General features: G+C 36.0%; 1 long non-coding RNA gene across 2 annotated transcripts in view; it reads right to left on the reverse strand.

Moving 5' to 3' along the window:
- Positions 1 to 26,546, reverse strand: part of LOC107520735 — a 369,941-nt gene that overhangs the window by 268,787 nt on the left and 74,608 nt on the right. The gene's annotated exons all lie outside the window — the stretch shown is intronic.

Consider the following 26,546-nt stretch of genomic DNA (forward strand, 5'->3'; position numbering starts at 1 on the left):
TGACATGCAAATCTCATGTCTTATTTCCATTAAAATACTTAAACTTTTCAACAAAATTGGCTCAAACAAGGAGTTTGTTTTTCAACCCACAAAATAAAATAACTGTGTGCAAATAGCCCTGTTTTACATACATGAATTTATCATTGGCTCATTTCTCTGTAATAGATGGATTTTACCAGACTGCCACCATTTTAACCATTATTCTTTTAAATAATTCAAAAGTACACTTTCAGAAAGTGCCATGTCTATATAATTCGTATCCTGCTAATATTATCTCAGTAAATAACGGGGAAAATGTTTTTGCCTAGCAAAAGAAATTTTACAAATCATGTGAAATACCATAATTACATGATTCAAATGATTTTAAAACATACTACATGGTATAGTGACATGAGCACCAGGTTTATAATCCACCAGGCTGGCTTTCCCTGCCCAGCTCCACCACATACGAGCTGCCAGACATGACTCAGTCTGGGTTCTCCCTGTCTTTCGAATAAGGATAATAGAACCTACTTGGAGTCTGTTAGAAGTATTAAAGAATCGCTAATATTAAATGGATATTTAGGACTTGCTATCACAAAAGGCAAACTAAGCAATTTAGTCATCTCTACGACTGAGGATAAGTAAAATGTTATTAAAAATATTAAGAACATCTTTAAAAGCATTGAAGAGCTAATAATATAGTTGGAAATTGCCAGCAGTCCAAATCTCAGGGATGAATAGAACCTGGAGAAGAATGCAAAGCCCTCTTAATTCAAAGGGTATAGACTGATATAAAAGGAAAGTAATTGAGCTGCACTTTTCATGCGTGGCTCTGCAGGCCTAAAATAACAAAAGTCAGGCACTCTGAAAAACCATCTCCCTTTTAGGCTAAAACACCAAAGTTAGGACAAAACAAAAACAATTTCTCACACTGAACTTCACCCCAGTTTTGCAACATCTGGGATGTCCAGGAAAATGACCTCAAAAATAGAAACAAAATGTATAATTTTGAAACCAGTAAAATGGAATGATAAATAATCAGTACCGCTGAAATGAAGAAAGGGAAAAACAAAATACAGACCAGGCAAGACAAACACATTAGTAGTTATAATTAATGCAAATGGATGAACTGCTCAAGTTACAAGAAGAAGATTGTAAGACTGTATTTAAAAAAAATATCAGCATTGGCTCTTTCTAAGAAACAAATCTAAAGCATAAAAACATCTAAAGGTAGAAAATGCAAAAACATAAATGCATCATGCAAACACTAACAAAATTGTATTAAAAGCTATATTAATAACAGATAAATTTTACTTTTAGGCAAAATCATTACAGAGATAAGGATGATCACTGTCTAATGATAAAAAGCTTTAAAGAACAAGCAAGCTTAAGCAATCCCTAAACTGTATACGACAAAAAACTAAAATACATAAATCAAAATTTATCATAACTATGGGGAAAACTAGACAGGTCTATTATACTGGAATATTTTAACACATAACTCTCAATTATTGACAGAATGATCAACAAATAAATACACAGAAACTTAATAACAATCTCAAAAAAACAAATGACCTAGTGGAACTATTTGGATCACTGTAGAAAACAAGTACAAAATATCCATGCAAGAAAATGTACAATTTTACCAAAAATAGCATGATATTGTGTGCCATAAACAAGTCTCAGCAAATTTTAGAGCACTGAAATCTTACAGATTATGATTACAACCACAGGACAATTAAGAGATAAATCATTTTTTTTTATTTCAAAAAAAGCAGAAAAAATACCTGAATGGTTGAATATTAAGAAACACTTTTCTAATAATCCATAATCATACTGAATGTAAACTGTAACTGAAAAATAAAAAAAAATAAAAGAATTGACCTTAGAATAAAAGAAAAAAATAATCCATAGTCAAAAATTAAATGGTAATGGAAAAGTTTAGTAATTTTCCTGGATAAAATATCAATATAAAATAATCAAGTGTCTTTTTCTACATAAGCAATAATAATTTTAAAATTTTTTTAAAGTACCATGAAAAGTAACATAAAATATTAATTACCTAGGAATAAATCACACAAAAAGGTGCACAGGATCTCTAATGTAGAAAATTATAAAATTTATTTAAAGACATTTAGAAGATATAAGTGAAGAGATATGCTACAGTTAGGGATTTGAAGACACAGTATTTTTTAAATGTTATTTCTCCACAAACTGACATAGAGATTTAATATAGACCCAATCAAAATCACAACATGAAGATTTCTATTAACAGCCAAAATGGAGCAAGCCCCTCTACCCTATCTCTCCTACTGATTACAACTAAAACTTCTGGATGAAATACAAAAACAACTACCTGAGGGTTTGGAAAAGTAAACAATAGAAAGCAGATCTGTGAGATGATTCAAATTTACAAAAGCAACTGATATAGAACTAAATTTCTCAGGTTTATTTTCTCTCTTATCTTCCAGCTTTGACATGAATTACGGCTCAGTCATGTAACTGTACAGGCAGGAGGCAGCCAAAAATCTGAAAGTTTGTCTTTTTAGTTAGAGGGCCAGGAAAAGGGGCCTGGGAGCTAGGGTGTGTGAGGGGAACACAGATTTCGAGAAGGGAACTCATAATTCTGTATGTGGACTGGAACAAGTCCCAGGCTGTGCCTTGACTTTCTGGCCATAAAACCGAGGAAAGGAGCCAATTGAGAATGAGAGGAAAATCCCATTTTTTGTATTTTTCTCTCATTGCCAGTCTCCAAGGGAACTGTATGACAGCAGCATGAGCAGCTAAAACTATGGGAGCATCCAACATTGCTCGCCAGGAATTAAAAAAGAAGAAAAAAGAAAAATAGGAGGATCCTATTATCCAAAGAGTGTAGGGGGTACTCCCAAGAATTTTTATATGTCTTTCGATAGATATCACCCAATCTAGAAAAGAGAATAAAAAAAGTTTGAAGAAAAACAAAACCCCAGAAACTCAAAAACCTGTAGAGTAATATCGAATTACCTGACATTCATGTAATTGAAGTTCTATGAGAAAGAAAGTGATGAAGTATTTGAAGAAATAATGCCTAAAAAATCCTAAATTTGGTGAAACAGATAAATGTAGATTTTCATGAAGCTCAGTAACTCAAAGCAAGAGAACTCAACAAAACCATGAAGAGACACATTGTAATCAAACTGCTAAAAACTAAAGATAAAGAAAAATCTTGAAGCTGCCAGAGAAAAATTGACACATTATAGGTAGGGCAATATTGACTTGAATGGTGAAATTTGTCACCAGAAATTACGAAGACCAGAAGACAGTGGAATAACATCTAAAGTGCTAAAAGTAAAAAAACTATCATCCCAGAATTCTGTAACTAGGAAAAATGTCATTCAAGAATTAAGGTGAAATATAAATATTCTCAGATGAAAGAAAACTAAGAGTTTGTCACCAGTAGATCTGTTCTATAACTAAAGGAACTTCTTCAGTCTGAAGAGAAATGATACTAGAGGGAAACTCGAAAATTCAGGAATGAAGTGCAACAAAAATGATAAATAATCTGTGTAAATATAGTAGACTCTTTTTCTCCTCTTACATTATTTAAAATGTGTACAACTGTTGAGAGAAAAATTGACTCTGTCTAGTTTTCAATATATGTAAATGTACTACACCTGAAAACATCGACATAATGTAGGGAGAGCAAACAAATCTATATGGTTTGAAAAGCTTTTACATTTTACTTGAAGTGGTAAAATATTAACTCTAAGTAGACTGTGAAAAGTTAGGTAGACATGTTGTAATTCCTCTAGCAACCACTAAAATTATACAAAAAGTAGTAGCCAAAAAGCAAATAAATTTACTAAAATGGAATACTTAAAAAATTCAGAATAGAGAGAATATAAATAGACCCAATTCAATATTGAGAGGATAGTCTTTTCAACACATATTGTAGTAAATATTGGCTATTCATACAGAAAAAAAAGAACTCCATCCCCCTTATCTCGCACTTAGTTAAAAATTAACTCAAAATGGATTAAAACTTAAATAGAAAATGGAAAAATTCCTAGGAAAAAATCTCAGTGACCTTGGGTTAGCAAAGAGTTCTTAGATATGACGATAAAAGCGTCATGCACAAAAGAAAACTGTTAAATTAGACTACTTAAAAATTTAAAAACTTTCCTGCAGAAGACAACAAAGAGAATGAAAAGATGAACCACATACTGGGAAAAAATATTTATAAATTACATATCTGACAAGAGAGTTCTATTAAGGAGATTATACACACACACACATATGTGTGTGTGTGTGTGTGTGCGTGTGTGTGTGTATAAACTCTCAGAACTCAACAATACAAATACATAACATCTAATTAAAAATTGGAGAGGATTTAACAGATCCTTCACCAAAAGAAGTTATACAGAGAGCAAATAAGCAAATGAAAAGATGCTCAACCTCATTTATCTTTAGGGAAACACAAGCTAAAGCCTCAGTGAGATATTACTACACACATATTAGAATGGCTAATAATAATAAAATGATGATGATGATGATATCAAATGCTGATGAGGATGCAGAGCAATTGAAACTTTACTACTTTGCTATCAGAAACATAAAATGGTACAGCCATTTTGGAAAACATTTTGGGCAGTTTCTTATAAAGTTATACATATACTTACATATGACCAATCCAGCAATCTCATTCCTGAGAAATGAAATTTTTGTTCACACAAAATCCTGCACATGAAAATTTATAGCAACATAATTCATAGTGTTAAAAAAATACTGCTCGTGGACACGGACAACAGACTAGTGGTTACCAGAGGGTAGGGGGGAGGTAGACGGGGTACAGGGGGTCAAATATGTGGTGACAGAAAGAAATCTAACTAAGGGCAGTGAACACACAGTGTAAACATATATATGCTTTACTGTTAAAGTGTACAGCTGAAACATCAGATTTTGTTAACCAATGTCACAATAAAAAAAATTAATTAAAAAAATAAAAAAGTTTAAAAAATTAAATTAAATTAAAAAAAGAAATAACATTTGATTAGAATTACTTGTAATTACTTGCCTTACTTGAAGTGATTAATGTAAATATTTGGGAAAGTTGGCTTCCAAGAAATACATAAGTGCATTGATGATTCTGAAAATTATCTTCTAATTCTCTTGGTAATGCAAAGTATGGGAGTAACCTTAATATTAAGAGACAGAAATTGTTCAACAATTGGAAGGCTGCAATTGAAACACATCCCTGTTAATTCGGTGTATCAGAAAAAGCACCTGGAAATTATGTGTGTGTATGGGAATGTGGACATTGATACAAATAACAATGATAGAGTAGATGTTCCAAGAGGATTAATTTTTTTTTAATAATTTTTTTTAAATAAAAAAACTGGAACTACTCAAAAGCCCTTATATGATAAGTGAATAATTAACAAATTGTGGTACATCTACGCAGCTAAATGCTACACAGCAATAAACTGGAATGAATCACAGTAAAGTTGGTGAAAGGATAATCTTTTGAGTAAATGGTCCTGGGGTAATTGAGCATCCACACAGAAAAAGTGGAATTACACTCTACCTTGTATAATCAACTCCAGGTGGGTTACAGAATTAAAACGCAAAAGGCAAAAGTATAAAACTTTTTCATAATAATATAAATAATATAATAGAACATCATATGTGGAAAGACTTCTTAAAAGAGACACAAAGGTATTAAGCATAAATAAATGATAAAGTCTTCCAAGTTTAACATATCAAAGTTCCATCACTCTTTTACATAAAACTACCTTAAAATGAAAACTGTCGGTCTATTAAAAGACACAGGAGACAAATTGTAGAAATAATTAGTAAAGGACTCTTATTTAGAATATAAAGAGCTCCAAAAAATAAATAAGAAAAAAAATTAGGCAAAAGACAGGAATGAGTCCAAATAGTATATATATGGAAGGAGTGCATGATCAGAAGGGTCTCTTGGAGCATCTGAGTGCTGGAGGGGGAAAGGGGGGGTGTGTGTTGAGTTTTTTTAAATGATACTGATACTTGCTTTACTTTTGTAATGTTCTGTTTTATTTACTTGATTGCTGGTTGCATAGATTTTGATTTATAATTATTCATGATTCTCTCTTTCTGGATGTACATTTTATAGTTCATAACAAAATGATAAAAAAGGTAAAATATATTTATATAGCCAATTGTTTCTATAGCATTTTCAAGTAAAAGTAGATAAGATAGTAAATTGTCCTTAGCTTTATTTATAATAGGCATTTACTTCAGATGAAGGGTGAAAGTTGCATTGTTCTAAATCACTAGTGCTAGAGAAAACCACTTTTAAAAAACATTTTACTTTATTATTAGTTTCAAGTATACAGTACATTGGTATAGAAAACTACTTTTTTCACTATTTTTAATGATAATTTTTAAGAGAAAAGTTTTCTTCATATTCAAATTCAAATTAACTGTGCTTTCACCCATACTTACTTTTTGGAGTAAGAATATATGTGAGTTTATAATCTAGCTCAACTACTTCCTACCTCTGGGATCCCAGCTGACAAAGTTAATTTGCCTCTTTGAACCTATTTCCCTTTCCTTATGTAGGTAAATAATTGTATCTATGTCTTCTGGTTCTGGTGAGGATAATATAAGAAACCTCATGTAGAGTGCTAGCACAGTGGCTAGCACCCAGTAGACACTCAGTGCTTGGTAATTATAATAGTAGTTGTTGTTATTATAACACTCTTCCTCCCAAGCCAATTTAAGTAAGGGCAGTCAGCTAGTCCTGGATTGTATTCTGGCCTCTGCTACTTCACAGTTAATTGGTGATCTTGAACAAGTTCTTTAATCTCTCAGAGCCTCAATTTCATCATATGTAAAATGGGGATAAGTATGCCTCTTTCAATGTAGGACTCAAAGGGGAATATGTATGCAAAATCTGTGTCTGAAATACAGCAGATATCCCTAAGGCACAGTTAGTAATATCACTGCAAAGGAACTCAGAGAGCGAGCTGTCAACTCAGACTTCCTAAATGGTTCCCCATAGAGCCTCTGCTCCTCGAACATTCTCAAGATGTTAGTTATAGCTGTTTCTCTATTTCTCATCAACTATGATGGCCCTAAACCCCACCCAAGCTTTCACTTTGTTCATATATCTTGATATACTAAGAGAAATTGTAAAAAAATAATTGCACATTCTAAAAATTAATTATAATCTGTGTACAGTCATCTGTCACTTGACTCAGATGCTCGTGTCAATTCTATGACCTCAAGTGATGTAACATTCAGGCTAGTTACCTCTCTGGACATGTTTCCTCATCTGTAAAAGTTTTATTAAAAACTTACTGAGGTCTACTAATGCTGGACACTAAAGCAGAGGCTTAATATATTAGCACTCTTAATATCCATATACCATAAAAGGTAAATATTACTATTGCTATTATTTCTATTTTACATATGAGATAACTCAGACAGGTTAAGTAAATTGCCTAATGTTATGCTGGAGAAAAATCAAGATTTGAGTCCAGGTCTCTATTGTCAAAACCCAATTTTACTACACTTCAGTGCTTCTCAGTTAATGGAATACCTACTAAGTGGGAGGCAAGGGCTATTGGTTATCAAATGCTTGGCACAGGGCCTGACAAAGTTTATATACACACAGAAAGTGAAATGCCTGTAGCCTTCCAACTTTCTTCCAGTGCTCTTTCAAAAAACAAAACAGGTAAGACACTATTCTTTTGATTGGATAACAAGAGCTGCAAGGTCTCTGTTCTTCCCACATAGCTAATGTTCTTCCCACATACCTAAGGTTGAGTTCCAACTGACAGTACTATATGGACTAACATTGTTACAAAAATATCTTGAAATATAAACAACTGGAAGCACATTTCGCATGGAAAGGAATCAAATGGACTCACTTTTTAAACTGAGCAAAAAAAATGACACAATTTTTTTCATGTCATAGCAAAAATTCATGAACTCACGAAGATAGTCATTCTGGGGGCTTCAGAGTTTCCCTAAAGGTGGATGCAAAATGTGTATGTTTGATCACCAGCTAATTTTTCTGGAAATAGGATTCTTCCACAAGATTTATATAGGATTCATGATCCCAAATGCTTCAGAAAAAAACTATCATAAAATAAATTCAATTTTACTGTAGCCCAGATATTTTAGGAACTATACTTGGTCCCTGCGATAAGGAGAGTTGTTTGGCTAGGGGATCTATCTTATTAATAGGAGCAGAATGGGGAAGGGAACTTGCAATTAGACCAGTCAAAGTCCTCCTGATTTTGTCAAATATCAAGGCAACATATAAAATTGGTCCTTAATTTTAGGTCTTACACCACGGTAGGTTGGTAAGATCAAAAGTCTTAAAAATATACATCATCTTTCACCCTGTAGCTCCTCTTTTAGAAGTTTGTTATTAGGAAAATAATCCCATAATTGCATCACAAGTGATTGTTTTTAATAAAGAAAAATAGAAACAATGTGAATATCTATCATTGGGAAAATAGTTATTAAATTTTGGTACAAATAATGGAATGCTATCGAGCCTTTCACATAATGCAGAGGGAAATAGAATGACATAAAATATAATGAGATAAGCAGGTTCAAAGAGGTTTAAACAGGTTTTTTAGAACATATATGATTCTATTTTCTATGTATTTGCATAGAAACAATGCTAGAAGAATATGCACCAAAATGTAACCAGTGATTCTCTCTAGGTGGTAGGACTGCAGATGATTTTTATTTTTTCCTTTTGCTTGTATACATTTTGTGATGATGTGTATTATATATAATACACATATACAGTGTATGTTTATGACTACAAATTTTGTGACTATAGTCAATAATACTCTATTATATATTTTAAAATTGCTTATAGATCTTAAATGTTCTCACCACAAAAAAAAAATGAAACATTATGTGACAGGGATGGAGGGGTTAGCTAACACTAAGGTGGTTATCCTATTGGAATACACATGTATCAAATCAACACATATACCTTAAACTTGCACACATTATGTGTCAATTATATATCAGTAACAAAAATGAATGCTAAACTGACCATCGACTTTTCAAATTAGTCTGTGAGATATGTGTGCTGAGCTAAATTAATGTAAAGGTTTACCACTATAGTTAATTTTCATCTAAAAAATTCTATTCTGGCTCTACTTGTCATGTATTATGTATTTAAACAATGCCCTTTCTTTAAGAGAGAGTTGACATTGCTGGTTTTGAAGATGGAAGAAGAGGCCATGAGTTAAGGAATGTAGGTGACCACTGGAAGCTGGAAAAGGCAAGCAAACAGATACTTCCCTAGAGCCTCTAAAAAACTGCAGTACTGTGGACATATTAAGTTTAGCCCATTTTGGTGAGGCCCACTTCAAATTTCTAACCTACAGAACTATACTAGAAATGTGTGTTGTTTAAGCCACTAAGTTTGTGCTAATTTGTTACATCAGAAATAAGAAACTAAAATAGTGAGCAAAGAATTCTATCACTTTTCTAACACCCTCCCTACTCCAAACCCCTTTTCCCTTCCTAAGTGATTCATAACCACATGAAAAGCTGGTAACTTAGGGAGAAAGATAAGGGAATGGCAAACGACACAGCTCCAGCTTTAATAGATTTCCTCTGTGAAGATGCAAGGACTAAGAAAACATATTTTTAATCTTTTGCTCACTTAAAATTAACTAGAAAAATATTGTGACAGATGGTGTCCCTCATGCTGCATAAGCATTTTGGCATGTTCCATTTAATACATCTCCTATGCTCCCAACTCAGAGTGGAAAATCCAATTACTGTAAGGGCATTCTAGTGTTTTTGACAACTTCACTTCAGTACATTTTAACTGAAAAAGCGAGTTGACATAGTGACCAGTTGCAGGTGAGAACCAGCAGAGCTGGAAGGTAATGTACTTCAAGCAAAGAGAATGAACATTCATGTCTAAAGCTGTGAGCCACTGCTCAGGAGAGAGCAGGGAGGAGAGTGTAGCACTGTATTGTACTTTTACATAGTTTTTAAAGGTGCTCACAACTCATTTGACAGGGCAGGGGAAATAGTTGAGGGAAAAGAGAGAAGGAGCTGGAGGAGGTAGGGCCTGCCTCCCCAAACTTCATACAGTTTTGATCCTCTGAAGAGAAAGGGAAGGAAGGAAGCTTAGGTAGGAAGTCTCAGAATGTAGCACAAATCTAGGAAAATTCTGATCAGGCCAATGAAGAGTCCTTAAGCCAAAGCCTTCCATCACAGGAACCCTACATCTTCTAAGAATGACTTGCCTTAGCATCCTAGCCGTGCTCAGTCATTGGCTGAGGGCAGCCATGGGAAGCATGGCTTTGGCATAAACTTAGCGATTGATTTCACAGCACAGCAGCTAGAGCTGCCTGTCAATTCTCTCTGCAGCAGGAGATCTCAGAAGGGCATTTTCATGAATGTCAAAGTGGTGACATGTAAGGACAGAGCGGTGAGGGGGCCAAATCGCGTGGGTCCAATTAGGCCATCCTAAGGACTTTGGTTTTTACTCTCTGTCACATGGGAACTGTTAGAGAGTTTTGAGTGGGGGAGTAATGTGATTTAAATTAGCCAAGAATTAATTTAATTTAGTTATAAGGGGGAGTTATATCACTTAAATTAAGAGGGATATTCTGTTATGTTGAAAATAGTTAAGGGGAATGAAGGGGAAAAGCAGAGAGATAAGTCAAAGGCTATGTTATTAATTCAGGTGAGAGGTAGCAGTGACTTGGACTATGACTTTAGCAAAGGAAGTGGTGAGAAGTGGGCAGAGCCTAGATATATAATTTAAGGTACAGCTGACAGAATTTGTTTAAAGATAGGATATGGGGTGTGAGCAAAGAGAGTTGATGATAACTTAAAGGGTTTTGGCCAGAGCAACTGGAAAAATGGAGTTTTCATCAACAGAGCTGGAGAAGACTGTGAGAGGAGCAGATTTGAAGAGGGGTTATTAGGTTTTATTTGGACAGGTTAAATTGGAGATGACCAAGTATAGGTGCCAAGTTAGATGTATGGGTTAGGGGAGAGAACTAGGAGACACAATTTTGGAAATCATGTTTGTATAGATGGTACCTAACATTATGAAACTAGATGGAAACACCAAGGGAATTCAGACAGACAAGAGAAGAAGACCAAGAACTGAAACCTGAAGCACTCAACGTTAAGAGGCCAAAAGATGAGAAGCAACCAGCAAAGTATGCTAAGAGCAACCAGTGAAGCTAGAAGACAAGTGGTGACTCAGAAGCTGAGACAATATTCGAACAGTGTCCAACTGTGTCAGATACTGCTGCCAAGTCGAACAATATGAAGACTGAAAATCTGACCACAGATTTCGCAACACTGGTGATCTTGACAACAGCAATTTCAATGAAGGTAAAAGCTTGGATGGAATAGACTTTTTTTTTTTTAATGCGAGGAGAGGAATTAGTACAGAAATCTGTTTTCGGGAGTTTTCTTCAAATGTCCTAGAAGTGTGATGTAAAGTCAGATAAAGGTGTCCGGCCAATTGCTATAACTTTCTTTAAATGGTGCTTTACACCAGGAGTCAGAAAACTGTTCCTATAAAGAGCTAGACAGTAAATATTTTCAGCTTTGTGAGCCATATACTCTGCCACAACTGCAGTCACGCACTGCATAATAACGTTTCGGTCAAAGACAGATCACATATACAACGGTGGTCTCATAAGATTATAATGGAGCTGCAAAATTCCTTTGGCCTAGTGACGTTGTAGCTGTCCTAATGTCATAGAGCAACACAGTACTCATGTGATGCTGGTGTAAATAAACCTACTGTGCCGCCAGTTGTATAAAAGCAGAGCACAATTAGGTACAGTACATAATGCTTGATAATGATAATAATTATGTTACTGGTTTATGTATTTACTATACTATACTTTGTATCATTGGTGTACTCTTTCTACTTTTTTAAAAAATATTACGGTAAAACTGTATGCCATGTTACCACCACACCAGGCTCTTACATCTCATGTTTACCACCTCTGTTGATTGCATCATTTTCTCTTATGCTTCATTTACTTCCATGTTGTTTTATAAATTTACTAAGAGCACAGTATTTACTAAGTCTACAGGACTGCATAGTCATGTCCTAGGCCTTGACATTCACTCACCGCTCTGATTCACCCAGAGCAGCTTACAGCCTTGCAAGCTCTATGCCTGATAAGTGCCTCATACAGGTGTACCTTTTTTATCTTTTATATCGTATTTTTACTGTACCTTTTCTATGTTTAGATAAATGAAAATCACTGTTACAACTGCCTACAGCAGTCAGTACAGTCACATGCTGTACAGGTTTATAGGCTAGGATAACTAGCTATACCATACGGCCTAGGTGTGTAGTACACTAGACCATCTAGGTTTGTGCAAGTTCACTGTTATGATAATCGCACAATGACAAAATTATCTAATGATGCATTTCTCAGAATGTTTCCCCATCGTTAAGTGGTACACGACTGTTTCAGCTCAGCCACTGGAGTACACAGACAATATGTAAGTGAATGAGCATGGCTGTGTGCTGATCAACTTCATTTGCAAAATCAGGCAGCAGGCCAGGTTTGGCCCACAAGCTGTAGTTTGCTGACCGCTTATTTACAAAATCTAGCTCCAGTAACTATTTATAATGATCAGACTGAAAATACGTATTAACCACCTACAGTATGGCGGGCACTTTCCAAAATGTTGTGAATATAGTGGTGAATGAGAAAGACAGAGTTCCTGCTTCCAGGAGCTTCCACCCTAGGCAGATGATACAGGACTCCAAGGCAAGATGTCGGCCCTCACTCCCTGAGCCTCCTCCTTGCTCCTCCAGTGCCCTGCCCCCAGGCCACCTCCAAATTTAGTCACACGAGCCTATCCAGAGGCTGCTTTTACCTCTGCCAAGAGGAGACTAAGCTCCTTTCCCCACTCACAGTTTCCTTTCCTAAAAGAAGAAATTTGCTATGTTCATAAAGCAGCAACTTTTCTGTGACAACCCTGCAATATCCTTTGCAGTTTTAAGGAAATTAGGAAAATGTCGCATTTCTCTAGCCTCTTCTAGCTCCAGAGATTCTCTCTCCCATTACATGAGCACAGGCATCTGTCACTGTCTGAATGTGACAGCCCAACTCATCATCTCTTCTGGCTGACCTGCCAGAGTACCTCATTCATCTCCTGTGGCAGCAGGTGCTGCCATGTCTATGGAGTCTGCGTTCTCTGTGTGCTTGTGGAACAGTCTTCCTGAAATGGCATGGTCTCTGGGGGGTCACTCCATGTGACCAGTGAGTAGAAAGGTGAGGGTCTCTCCAGAGTCAGTTTTAACTGGACCCTGCAGGTTTCAGTGCCAGTTATCAGACCACTTCAGTGGGCAATATTATCACTTCCCTCCCCCATCGTCCATAATCCCCGAGTTTCCAGTTATGTGTCCTGATAGCAAATAAAGCTATGGATGTGAAAGCTCTTTAAAAACAGCTGAGTTCCATACAAGGTCAAAGTCAGAATCCAGAATATGGCTATAAACTACAAATTTTAGGGAAAGTGATTCTAATCTACAACAACAGGGCAGGCTGTAGCCACAAATGGACAGAAAGCTGAAGTTGAATCTCAGCTCTAATCACCATGGGAGCATGGGCAAGTCCCTTTAACAAATCTGATTCTCTATTCTTCAGTTGACAACATGCGGATAGAGCCACCCCCACTAAATACAGTAACCTTTGCAAATCACCAGGATCACATAAAGACACTCAGTAGATGTTTGTGGTATCTGAAAAACAATCAAGGAGAGTCCGGTGTGTTGGCTGGTTTGTGTTACAGCTGTCTGTCACTTCAAGAAGTCACTACTATGGCTTCTGGTTCTAAAACCATGCCAGCATTGCTTTAATTCTCACCAGCCAAAATAGATGCCTCACATACTCCTCACTCTCCCTTACCTCAGTTCCAAGTTAAAGTCTCATGTGAGTACATCTTATTGGCCAAACCAAAATCACAGCCAGAACCTCAGCTACAAGAGAGGATCTAGCCTCTACAGTATAGGGAAATATACTCCCAAAAGGCTAGGATGGCTGGTAAATGAGCCAGCACCCAGTTTTCTGCACATTCTGTGTGGTAAGCCAAATTTTAGCCCCTATGACATTCACCCCTAGTGTGATGTCTGTGGACATGTTACCTTACATGGCCAAAGAAACTTTACTGGTGACCTCAAGGTAGGAAGATTGTTTTGGATAAGCCAGGTATAATGACATGAGCCCTTAAAAGCAGAAAAGGAAGTAGAAAAATGCTGCAGATGATGACTTTTAAAGAGATTTAAATCCTGAGAGGTATTCAACCCACTGCAGTTGACTGGAAGATAGAGACCACCATGTGGAAATTGTTAAGAAGAAACTGAATTCCTGCCAACAACCTAAGTGATCTTCAAAGCTGATTCTTCCCACCAAAGAACCTTAAGAGCTCAGGCCAGCCACCATCTCAGTTCTGCCCTTGTGACACCCTAAACAGAATGCCTAGTTGAGACTGCCTAATCTTCTGAATCTATAGAATTGTGATAATAAATGGATGTTGTTTTAAGCTGCCAAATTGGTTATAGTTTGATACGGCAATAGAAAACTAACACATTCTCAATTCCATCACTGAACTCAAACCCTTAGCATCACCTTCTACTAATCTTTCTTCCTCACCCTTACATAATAAATTCTCCATCAAGTCCTTTAAATACTCTCTGGGGAATGGGTCTCACATTCAGCCTTTCCTACACCCATTCCTACTGCCCTGGGTCAAAAATCTTCCTTTTGGGCTATTGGAACAGCCTCTTAACTGCTTATTCACCATCTGTCCCTTCTAATACTTGTCAAACTGCTCTACATCCATCTGTTATCCTAACAAAGTACTGATGTTGCACATTTCTAATTTTTTTATTTATTTCTTTACAAGAAGAATATGCTTCTCTTGTAATTAAAAAAAACAAAATCACATTACTACTGTCAGAAAAACAAAACAAACTTGTCCATTCATTTACTTAGTGAACATTTATTGAGTGTCTACAAAGTATCAGGCGCTAGAAACATAATGAAAGTGACAGAGACTGGCTAGCTCTTTATTAAACCCATTTCTTCTACTCCTGGGCATACAGATTACATTTCCCAGCCTCCCTTAGGTGTGGCTACATGACCACATTCCAATCGATGGAATGTGAGCAGAGGTTTTAGAGGTCACTTTCTGGCCTGGCCCTTGATATCTTCCCATAAGCCATCTTCCTCATTCTTTCTCCTTCTGCCAGGTTGATATGGAAGAGCATAAAAATATTGGAGGCTATGTGTTAAAGATTATGAATCATAAATAAGACAAAAGTGACAAATGGCTAAGTCTTCTGACTTCCAAAAGCAGTCTTCTGGCCTCTTAATGGCCTCTAAGCAACATGAAGCACTACCATTGATAAAACAAAGTATTTATATTTATTACCCTTAAATGGCATTTAACATACACATATATACATAGACACACACACCAGGTGCAAGATGTGTGGATACATGAATGAGTGGTTCTTAACTACTGCTTGTTCTATTCACTGGAAGGTTTTGGATGTTAGCACTATTCTGGGAAAAAACTAGTATGAAGTTGTGGACTATTAAGCCTGAAGGCCTGGAAAGTCCATTCATGAAATTAATAAATGTGAATAAAACACATACTCTGTGCCCAGCTTGACTTCTGTCCTGGCCCACAGTCTAGTGAACATGAAACTAGCCTGAGAGAAGTACTCTAACAGAGACAGAAACAGAGACCAGGAAAACAGAGAAAATGTAGGTTGGACAAATCTTCATCAAAACCAGAAAAGACAAGAGAAAAATCAATTGTGCAGGGTCATAGATCCTGAGGACAGAGCAAACATCATCTAAGAAATAGCATGCCTAAAAGATATCTTAATAGAAATGATGGTTTTGAAAGTCTCTTAAATATTTTAATATAAAATTGCTATGATCAAGATTAAATTAATAAATACCATAGAATCACAGATTTTTTATATTTTTATTTTTTTAATTAAGTTTATTGGGGTAACATTGATTATACAATTATCTAATTTTCGGGTATACGTTATAATTCGACATCTATATATTCTATTGTGTGATTACCACCTAGAATTCAGTTCCCTTCAGCTACCATATATTTGATCCCCTTTACTCACTTCACCCTCCTCCTACCCCCTACAGATTTTAAGAACTAGTAAACACCTTAGAGATTACCTAAAATTGTAAACCTCACCACCCCACCTCTGCTAGCACTTCAAAATTCTCTCACTGGACTCTGTTTTGTCTTTTCCATAGCATTCATCACCTTCCAACCTAGTAAAACATCTTATTATTTTTATTGTTTGTATTTGCACTCCCACCCCCAACTAGAATGGCAATGCCATGAGGACAGGGATCCTTGTTTTGTTCACTAATACAGTCCAAACACCTATGATAGTACTTAACACACAGCAACTACTCAATAAATATTTTTGAATGTATCAAACACAACTAACAGTCCTCCTTTTTACAGCTGAGAAAACTAAGTCCCTGACAAGTTCAGTGCCTTTCTTGAAGTCACACAGCTCATCAACAGAGCTATGGCTAAAATCCAAGTCTAGTCCGCTTTGACACCACAGTGCTAAATAAAGGAATACGAGTTAGTTTAAGTGACCCCCATTTGACCCCTCTCCCCATACACACTTTACCTTTGACAGGTATTAATAAAACTCAAATGTTTCTCTCCTCCTAAAGAGCGCCTATATATCATAAAGGCTTGGGTAGTGCTACCACACATCAAAAAAGAAAAATGTATTCATACGGTTCGAAATGGAAAGTTTCCTAAGTGTGGTAAATGAGATTTTTAGAAAAATGTACTCTCTTCCTCTGAAGCATCCCAAGTAGCATATCATTATACAAACTGCCTTATCCACTCACTGTCTCATGGGTCAGGTAGCAACACAACTTGTTGGCCAGGCAACAATCTAAACACATTTGCTGGCTTTGCTGTGCTGCACTCAGATCCCCTAAAGGACCTGTGGCTTTCTTTCAAGGAGAAAAACAAAAGAGTTTGACATTTTTTGTTAACGATTTGTAGAAAAATATCCTGTAAACCACAGAATTGGGCACATCCCCTAATCCAACTGTCAACAGGAATAATATCAAAATTTTTTTTGTTAAACCAATTTTCTGACTCTTCCAGGTATAATTAGCTTTGGGTTTTCTATAGGGGTTTAGTTTTCTAATTGTGGCAACTCTAAGTACATCAAAATGCATTCACGACAGGGGGTTATTGCCTTACCTGAGCTGCTTTTGCATCTGTTATACAGAAATAAAGCTACATATTTCCTTCACACATTAAGCAAAGAGGAAGTAATATTTTTAGAACAGAGACAATAGAAATAATTCAGCTCAAATTTCTCCTTTGCATCTGAGTTAGCAGAATCATCTCCAAGCACAACAGAGAATCACACCTTCTGAAATACTGCTACACATGTGTGTTGGGAAAGGGTGGGGAGGAGTTGGGGAAAGAAAAAGGGCACACAAGCGAAGCACTAGGAAACTGGAAAGTAGGACAAAGGCAAAATTCTTACTGGCGACCTCTGCCCAAGAGCTGGCTTCAGAATATGTGATGTTGGCACGTGTTTTCAATGAAACACGGTGGCAGAAAACACCCATACTTGAAACCACCTTGGTTTCATGTTTGCCAGTGAGTAAAGGCAGAACAAATCCAATCCCAGGAGGCAGACATAGTGTTAGGGAAAAAGGTCCCCTTTGGGAATGTGGAAAGGAATTTTTCTCTATGCTGATCTGCCTGGGTTGGTGGGCTAGGCCTGACTACAGATGATCTGAAGTAACAGCAATGTCAAATCATGTTTCTTCGGATTTTCATCAAATAAAGGTCTGTGTGCAGTTTCATGAATGGCCTGAGAAAGCCCCCTCTTCAGCCTGGGCAATGGGAGTTTTCTTCTTCCCTCAGGAGTCTCTCTCAGGCCCCATTTAACCTCCTGGCCAAAATAATATTCCAAACCTAATCAAAGTCATTTACCTGTATGATGCCTTACATCTGGCAAACTTTCACACACAGCATTACTTTACTTGATTCATAAAAATCATCTTCAAATATCTCAAATCTGACACTTCTTACCACCTCTAATGCTGCTAGCTCGTCCAGGTCACCATCATCTCTCACTTGGATTATTGCAAGAGCCCCCTAATGGGTTTCATAACTTTAACCTTCACCCTGCTACCATCCATTCGCAAAACAGTAGCCCCAGTGATCCCCTTGAAAACTTAGGTTATGTCACTCTTCCACTCAAAGCCCTCCAAAGGCTTCCTATCTTACTATGACCTACAAAACCCTACATTATCTGCCCACCCATCCCTCTCTCTTACAACCTTGCTCCACAAACTTGAGTTTACTTGCTGCTCCTTGATCTTACAAGGCATGTTCCTGCTTTTAAGCCTATGTTCTAGTTGTTTGTGGAAACAATGATCAATTCTCTTCTTCTGCAGGGAGTCCAACAACCTCCTTCTAAAGTTCAATGATACACTAGAAAGAATGGATTCAATAGTGGGCTCTACTCATGGCCAAGATTTATCACAGCAGAAGATACAGAGCAAAAGCAGAAGGAAAAAGATATTTATTAAGAGTCCAGAGAGGTCCAGCATAGGTTTCTGATGTCCTTCTTCATCCAAGGCCACACAGGATGGGGTTTTTCCCCTCTGGCAGCAAACTACATGGACAAGTGTGGGAAGTTTCTGCCAAGAGAAATCCATTTGAACCTTAGGGCCTGAAGCTTTTATAGGAGGTTGGTCACATAGGCACCTCTTGCTAGCAATCAGCCATGACAACTGAAACTCAGAATCAAAATAATGAAACCAGGTGCACATCATCAATCTGGATGTTTGTGCAAAGCAATGCTGACGAGCTACTATGGGATGGTTTATTTCACCCAGGTGTACACAGAAAAATAATTGATTCATTGGTGATATAAAAAAAAAACATTCTAAGGGCTACATTCTCAAGAGTTGCCCCAAGAGTAAATCCAAGACACATGGAAACCATTAAGGAATGAGCAACCACTCCTGCTGTGTTAACTCTTAATACTCTCTAATCTTGCCATGCTTCCCTGTAGTAGAATATATTTTCCTGCCCTGATAAGCTTAAATACTTCCAATTAAGTCTAGAGAGAAGAAAGTATTTTTAAAAATTATGGAAGTGTCTATCAACCACATAATATGAGTAAAAAATAAATGTGTGTGCCTGTCAGAGCCTAATGTATTAGGGTTGTTTCTTGCTGCCGCAGAAGCTAATACATTGTTCCTTCTGTCTGAAATGCTCTTTCCCCAGATATGTCTTACCTCATTCCCTCATCTCCTTCCAGTATTTACTCAAATCTCACATTCTCCATAAGGCCTATACTGATAATGGAATTGGCTCCCAGAGCCCTCCTGCAAATTTCTGATTTCTCTTAACCCATTGTATTTTTTTCCTTAACACTTATCACCTCCTAATATACCATATAATTTACTCATTCATTAAGTCTCCTCTCCCCGCCACTTTCTCCCACCACTCTCAACCTGGCTAGAACAGAATCTCTGAGAAGGCAGAAATATTTATCTGCTTTGCTCACTAATTTATTCAAAGAATCTAGAATAATGCCTAGGAAATAGTGGATGATAAATAAATACTTACATTTATTGAATAAATTAGGTAAATCGTGTCAGGGATTATTATCTCATGTTTTTCAGATAAGGAAACTGAGGCAGAGAGGTTAAATGACTCAGGTGAGTCATTTAGTAATGTATATAGCTGAGTCTAAAATCATTCAGTAGAACAACAATAAAGCTGTGACTACAGAAAGGACAAATCCAAAGTAACATGCAAAATTAAATTGGATTTATTTTTAATATCTAAGAAAAGCACAATTCTATAATTATGTAAGAGTGCAAGATTCCATCAAGTTCAAAGATCTTTCAAATTAAATGGAAAACTACGTTCATATCTTAGAAGGAAAATACACATAATGATTTTAATAATTAATTTACCTATATAAGCACATACAAGCCAGGGACTATTCAAAGAGTTTTACACATAGTAACAAATTTAATTTTCACAACAAACCTATGAGGCACTTTCTGGTATTATCCCTATTTTACATATTATAAAACTGAGACACAGATTGTTTAAGCTCCTCGTCCATGATCAAACAGCTAATGAGTGGTAGAGCCAGGATTTGAACCTAGACAAGCTGGCTCTAGAGAGCAGGCTTGGGCACTAAGTACTATAACATACCTTAAGAAGCACAGAATTGCAAGTGGTCAGTGTTGGTGGGCAGTGCTGGACTCTTTAAGAAACAAAATCAGGTAATGTGAGTTAAGAGGCCTATTTCCTTTTAAGTAGAGTCAACTGAGATACAGTGACTGTATAAAAAGGGCTCAGAATGATAGCATGAGTGATCCACAGAACTGCAGTTTCAGGTCTCATACCTGGCCAACATCTCTGGTTGTAAGTAACAACAGGAGTGTGGAATGGTAGCTGTATTCTTTCGTGAGTACAGATTTCTTAAACATGCAAAGATTTAAAATGAAGAAAATAAAGCTTTAAGAAGATCAAACTATATTGTTTTATTTTTGTATATATTTCATATCTACATTCCTGCTATTTTAAGATAATCTGGCTTTTTAGAGTGACAGCCTGGTAACTCCAATATAAAATGTAGAACCGATTAACTGATTATACTTATGCTTTTAAGAAAAATTTTATTGCATTCTTTAAAACTACTGGAGCATCTAAGAGAACATTTGGTTCACTATAGATATAAATTCAATTTACTTTAAGAATTATTTCATACTGTAGAGCCTTTGTTTATCAGACAATTAAAAGACTTAAGGAAAATGAACACTGCATATTAAAATATATAAGTACAGTTTAAAATATTTGAAGGTGTCAAACTAAGTTGGTAAATGGTACTATACATTATTTAAAAGCCCTTTTAAGGACTGTTAAAATCTATCAGATTTATAAACAGAATAATAAGATTTGTATGCAGAACTCAGAAAAAAACTGCATTCAGGGATTTGTAATTTTAATAAACTAAATATAAATATTTAAAACCAAAGAAAACTTCTGAATAATCTGCCTTACGAAGACCAAAAGTTCATTTCCAAAACACCTAGGGTCTCTGAACTGGGTCCAATGTACTCGAGTTGTCACCATGTTCCCAGAAATCACAAATCACAGTTATTTATGTATTTTCTATGAAATGGGGAAGAAAAATCTTCTCACTCCCCAAGCTATGTCTTTACAAAATTAAAATGGATGCATTTATTCCCGGGCCAGACTGAGCAGATTGAACCTATGAACAAGGAGGCATTTTTAAGAAAATATCTCAGAAGTTTAGAGAAATTCCCATGAAACAGGAAGCTTTAAGGAGTGTACATTTATGTTTCTTTCCTCTTTTCTCAACCCACAGTCTACTCTGCCAATAAATTATCTTCATTATTTAGCCAAATGAAAGATTTGCAAATGCTGTAATACAGCTTATTTTTGTGGCCCATTTTCCCTCTAGGGATGAAGTTATTCAAATAGTGTTCCCTGTTCTAGTGATTCATATTCTCAACAATCAACACTTAGTACTTCAATTTAGATTTGCTTGAATCTTTAAATTGTTTTTAATGTCACAACCCCAGGAGAGTGGTATGTGTCAGAGAAATCTAATTCCATTAAAACGCTAGTTGTCAATTCACTCAAATAATTTTAGATCGAATTGAAGTTTTTCTAAGTCCTTTCTAATTAAATCATAAATCTGAAGAACAACCATCTGAAAGCCATTTGGGATGCTCCCTAAGTAAAGAGTATGCCATTCTTCAACTATGTATCTTATAAATCAGAATATCTCCAGGTACCTAATGTATAATGCATGCAGAAGGTTATTTAAATTCAGAAATGTACAGCTATATTGCACACATCGTAAGATAAATTTAATTGTGTATCCGTACATAAGAGTACAAAATTTGGTATTTAATAGAATTTGTAACTCAATTCAAAGCCAAAAGTATATGTTTAGTGTGAAGTGAAATTCAACAACTAAAGAAAACTGAAAGATGTGGCTTGGGAAGACCTGGACCCGAGACTCAGTCTTTAACACCTCTTGGACAAGTCATTCACCTCTTTGAGTTTCATATTTTTCATCTACAAAAAAGGTATAGGGATCTCTGACTTGCCTACCTCCCCAAGTTGTTATGAAGACTGCATGTTCTCTCTGCCCTTTATAAATTATGGCTTCACCTTCTCTGTAAAATATTGGGCAGCACTGTTGATGTTGTTCACATAAAAACGAAGCAGGTTAACTGGCCAAATGCATGAAATGATACACACATCATTAATGTTCCCAATGATAATATTTGAATATTTCAGGGACTTATTGGCCCTAACCTAACTTTCTGCAATGATTCTGGTTTGAAGGAACATTAAGCCCCTTATGATGGATGAACTCTTCCAGTGACTAATCTGGTATTAGACCATAGAATGACAACATGATGAAAAGTAAATTATATGCTGAGTTCCATTATCACTTTTTTGGACAATGGAAATGATTATTCTCAGTTTTCAATTGTCTCTATTTTTACTTCACCAGTCTTTTTTAAGCTTTCTTTCCTAATTGTTCTGTATATGAGAAAAAGATATCAATAACATTCAGATATGATATAGCCCACATTTTGCAGGACTCAAAAAGATTTGCTATCACACAAAAACTAATTACACAGAGTTTGTAAAAGGGTCTCAGTCTTCATAAAGGCACAACTATTATTTCCCTAGTTACTTTCTAATTGCACTCTTTATTACTGTTGACAAATTCAGAAGCTAAAGATTCAATTATGGAGACTGCCTATTGACTGCAACTGTCCCTATTAACTGTTCGTATAATAAAGAATTAGCAAAACTGTCAGATTCTAGCTCTAATTTATGAGAAATAGTTCCCTTGATCAATTAGAACTTAAACTATCTGATTAATGGCCTCTTCTTGGAAATATATCCTTTTAAACTTATTTTCAAGTCATAAACTGGCAATTTTCCTGTATTCTGAATTACAACTAATTTAATTCTTTTATTTTTGTATCTGACTTGTCACTGTGATTGAATTCAAGGTTGGTTATGACTTTTTGCATGCAGTGTAAGACTTTCTGCTGGTACAAAAATCAGAGAATCAATAAAACTTGGTTTACACTGTCTAGCCTTACATTATCATCTCTGCATGTGTGAAAATCACTCTGAATTGCGTGAAAGGGATAAAAGAGCAGTAAGAGGTAAAATACAGAAGTCTTAGTGTGCCATGTGCTGGGAGGAAGATGAGATTTTACCTCTTGAGACTTGCACTTGTTTTTTCATCCCACCTTTACCAGGAACTTCCACTTCGACATCCTAACCTTGGTTTCTTCTATTAAACAAGATGTTGGGACTAAGTGATTACAAAGGCCCCTCCGGCTCTAGAATTTTATGATTCTACACATTTTAATGTTTTTAATTGAGATAACATTGGTTAATAACATTGTATAAATTTCAGGTGTACAAAATTATAATCTGATATCTATATATTGTATTGCATACTCACCATCAAAAGTCTAGTTTCCATCCATTACCATATATTTGACACCCTTTACCCATTTTTCCCTCCCAACTCCCTTCCCTCACCCTCTTCTCCTCTGGTAACCACTATTCTGTTGTCTGTATCTATGAGTTTTTTTAGTTTTATATTCCACATTTATGTGAAATTGTGAAATCATCAGTTCTTGTCCTTTTCCATCTGACTTATTTCACAGACTAGATGGATTAAAAAGTAATACCTAACTATATTTCAGCTTCAGGAGACCCATCTCAACTCCAAAGATGAACATAGGCTCAAAGTGAAGGATTGGCAAATGGTACTCCAAGCAAATGTCATCGGGAGAAAAAGCAGGTATAGTCATACTGGTATCAGACAAAATAGACTTCAAGACAAAACAGGTAACAAGAGACAAAAATGAACATTTTGTAACAAGGGGGACAATCCACCAAGAATACTTAACATTTCTCAATATATATGCACACAACCTAGGGACACCAAAATGAATAAAGCAATTATTAACAGACCTAAAGGAAGAAGTAACAGCAACACAATAATAGGAGATTTTTAATACTCCACTTACATAAATAGGCAGATGGAGTTAATAAATTCTGTATGTAATAAAAACAAAGGAGATACTGCTGCAAGAAAGTGTTCTTTATCCTTTGCATTCCGAGTTTCCAATTTATGGTTTATTCCCAGAAGAGATCTATGTCTTACAGTCAATATTTCTAATTTTAATACTTCTATTTTAATAATTTCTCGTTTTCCCCCAAAGTCACCAACAGACCTTTATCACACACTCTGGAAGAATGCACTCAGATTAATGATAGTCAAAAATAACCACATTAGACTAAAGCCCCCATAAATACATTCAGTTTTTCCATCCGTGTGTTCCCAAATTATTAATAACAGCATATACAAATCATATCATCAAGTCTTATAGAAGAGAGGGCTTATCTTTTTTTACCACACATGATGTAGAAAATGGAGACAGTTATATAATTAACTCCAGTTCCCTTATACCATACATATACACTCACATCTCTTGCTCCAATTACCCAGATATTTCAAGAGATAATGTGAGCAGAGTACTCAAAGTTATGTTAAACCTGCTTTTACAAATTAGAAGACTGTTAGAGAAGAGATTTAAATACTTAGGAATAGGATCAAACTTCAAGGTGTCAGACAAGTCTACAGTAGTGAGCAGTACAGTGGCTAAGGAACCAGAAATCTTTAGTTCAAGTCCAAGTCTGGCCCCTACTAGGTATGCAAAGCTCTTCCGCACCTAGGGTCTGAGTTTATAAAAAGAGTGTGGTAATTCTGCCACCCTCACAGACTCATTCTTAAGGACTGAATGTCTGTGAGAGCACTATGGGCTATAAAAGTGCTATGCAGTATGATTCCAATCCCGCAAAACTCAACTTTCCTACCCTTAATGGTGAGCAACATCGTTGAGAGGAAAACTCTAAACTCACTGTAGAAGATCCAGATTCCATGTCCCACAAGGTTCCTCATTAACGGTGTTTCCTTAGATCTCTTAAATCTGAAGCCAGAAGTCTGCTAACACTCCCATTCAACTTCTCCCTTAACCTCTAAGAGAAATCCAGAACCAATAACTGGAAACCTAGCTAGAAGAAAGTCACAGAATGGCTAAAGTGAATTCTAGGCTGTCATATTGAATTTAAAGGCCTATTTATCAAATTTATGGAATAATGAGTGTAAGCGAGTAATCTTTTTAGATATACTCAGAACCCGATGGAACAGAAATTGATCTTTACAATTAGATCAGAAATGTAGAGAAGGATGACTAGGTTTGACAAGATGAATCTCTTCTGGGAAGAAACTACAAATCGTGGATTTTGAACTTCTTTCAAGATACATAAAATACAACCTAGTAAACTATTTTAACTATATAAATAATTACATAAACTAAAATTCAATGTCTTGTATTATGTTGGTTGCTCCCTTGAAGTCATATGCAATAGTGGCTGACTCACTTGATATTTCTTAGAAATAATCATGATATCACCATCTTATATGTGGACATAAGGTTGTGGTAGGCTGAATAATGGTCCTGAAGCTATCCACATCATAACTACTCTGTAAATGTTACTTTGTATGGCAAAGACACTGCAGATGCAATCAAATACCTTGAGATGGGGAGACTGTCCTGGATTTATGTGAGAGGAAGACTTAATAATAGAAGAGAAAGTAACAGATATGACTATGAAAACAAGCTAAAGTGATGCAAGAAAGGGGCCAAAGGATGCATATGATTCCCCGAACCTGAAAAAGGAAATAGACTCATCCCTAGAGCTTCAAGAGTGTTGCTCTGCTGAGACCTTACTTTTAGCCCAGTGAAACCCATTTCGGACTTATGATCTCCAGAACTATAAGATAATCAATCTGTGTTGCTACAAGCCTCTAATTTTGTTGTAATTTGTTACAGTAGCCAAAGGAAACTAGTACAAGGATGTTCAATTCACTATGGCTGTGTCCTTTTGACACTCCTGACTCTTACAAGCTAACTTTACCACCTGCGGCTACCCTCAGAAAAACTGGTCAATGTGTGGGCATCAGATTCTTGTGTCTATCTTCCCAAAGCCTTGGAGCAAAGAAAGCCAGATCTCATGTATGTATACTTCCTTCCAGCTAGGACTGTTGACTGCTGAGGCTTATTGGTTGTCTGTGGTTATGCTGTGTTGAGAGCTAGGAGACAAGATACCCTTTACCTTTCAGACAGTGTGAGATTAATTTCATTCAAAATATTTCAAATGCAACCTAGTGAATTATTTTAACAGTTATAAATAATTGCAAAAACTAAAATGTAATACCTTATATTTTATTGTTTTTATAAAAAGTGTTGTCCCCTTGAGAGCATATGTGACAGTGGTTTACTGGTTTGGTATGTCCTAGTAATAATCATGATGCATCTTATATGTGTGCAGCAATTTACAGTTTATACATATTTCTT

Source organism: Rousettus aegyptiacus, unplaced genomic scaffold (assembly GCF_014176215.1).
Source record: "Rousettus aegyptiacus isolate mRouAeg1 unplaced genomic scaffold, mRouAeg1.p scaffold_m13_p_9, whole genome shotgun sequence".
In the NCBI taxonomy this organism is placed as follows: domain Eukaryota; kingdom Metazoa; phylum Chordata; class Mammalia; order Chiroptera; family Pteropodidae; genus Rousettus; species Rousettus aegyptiacus.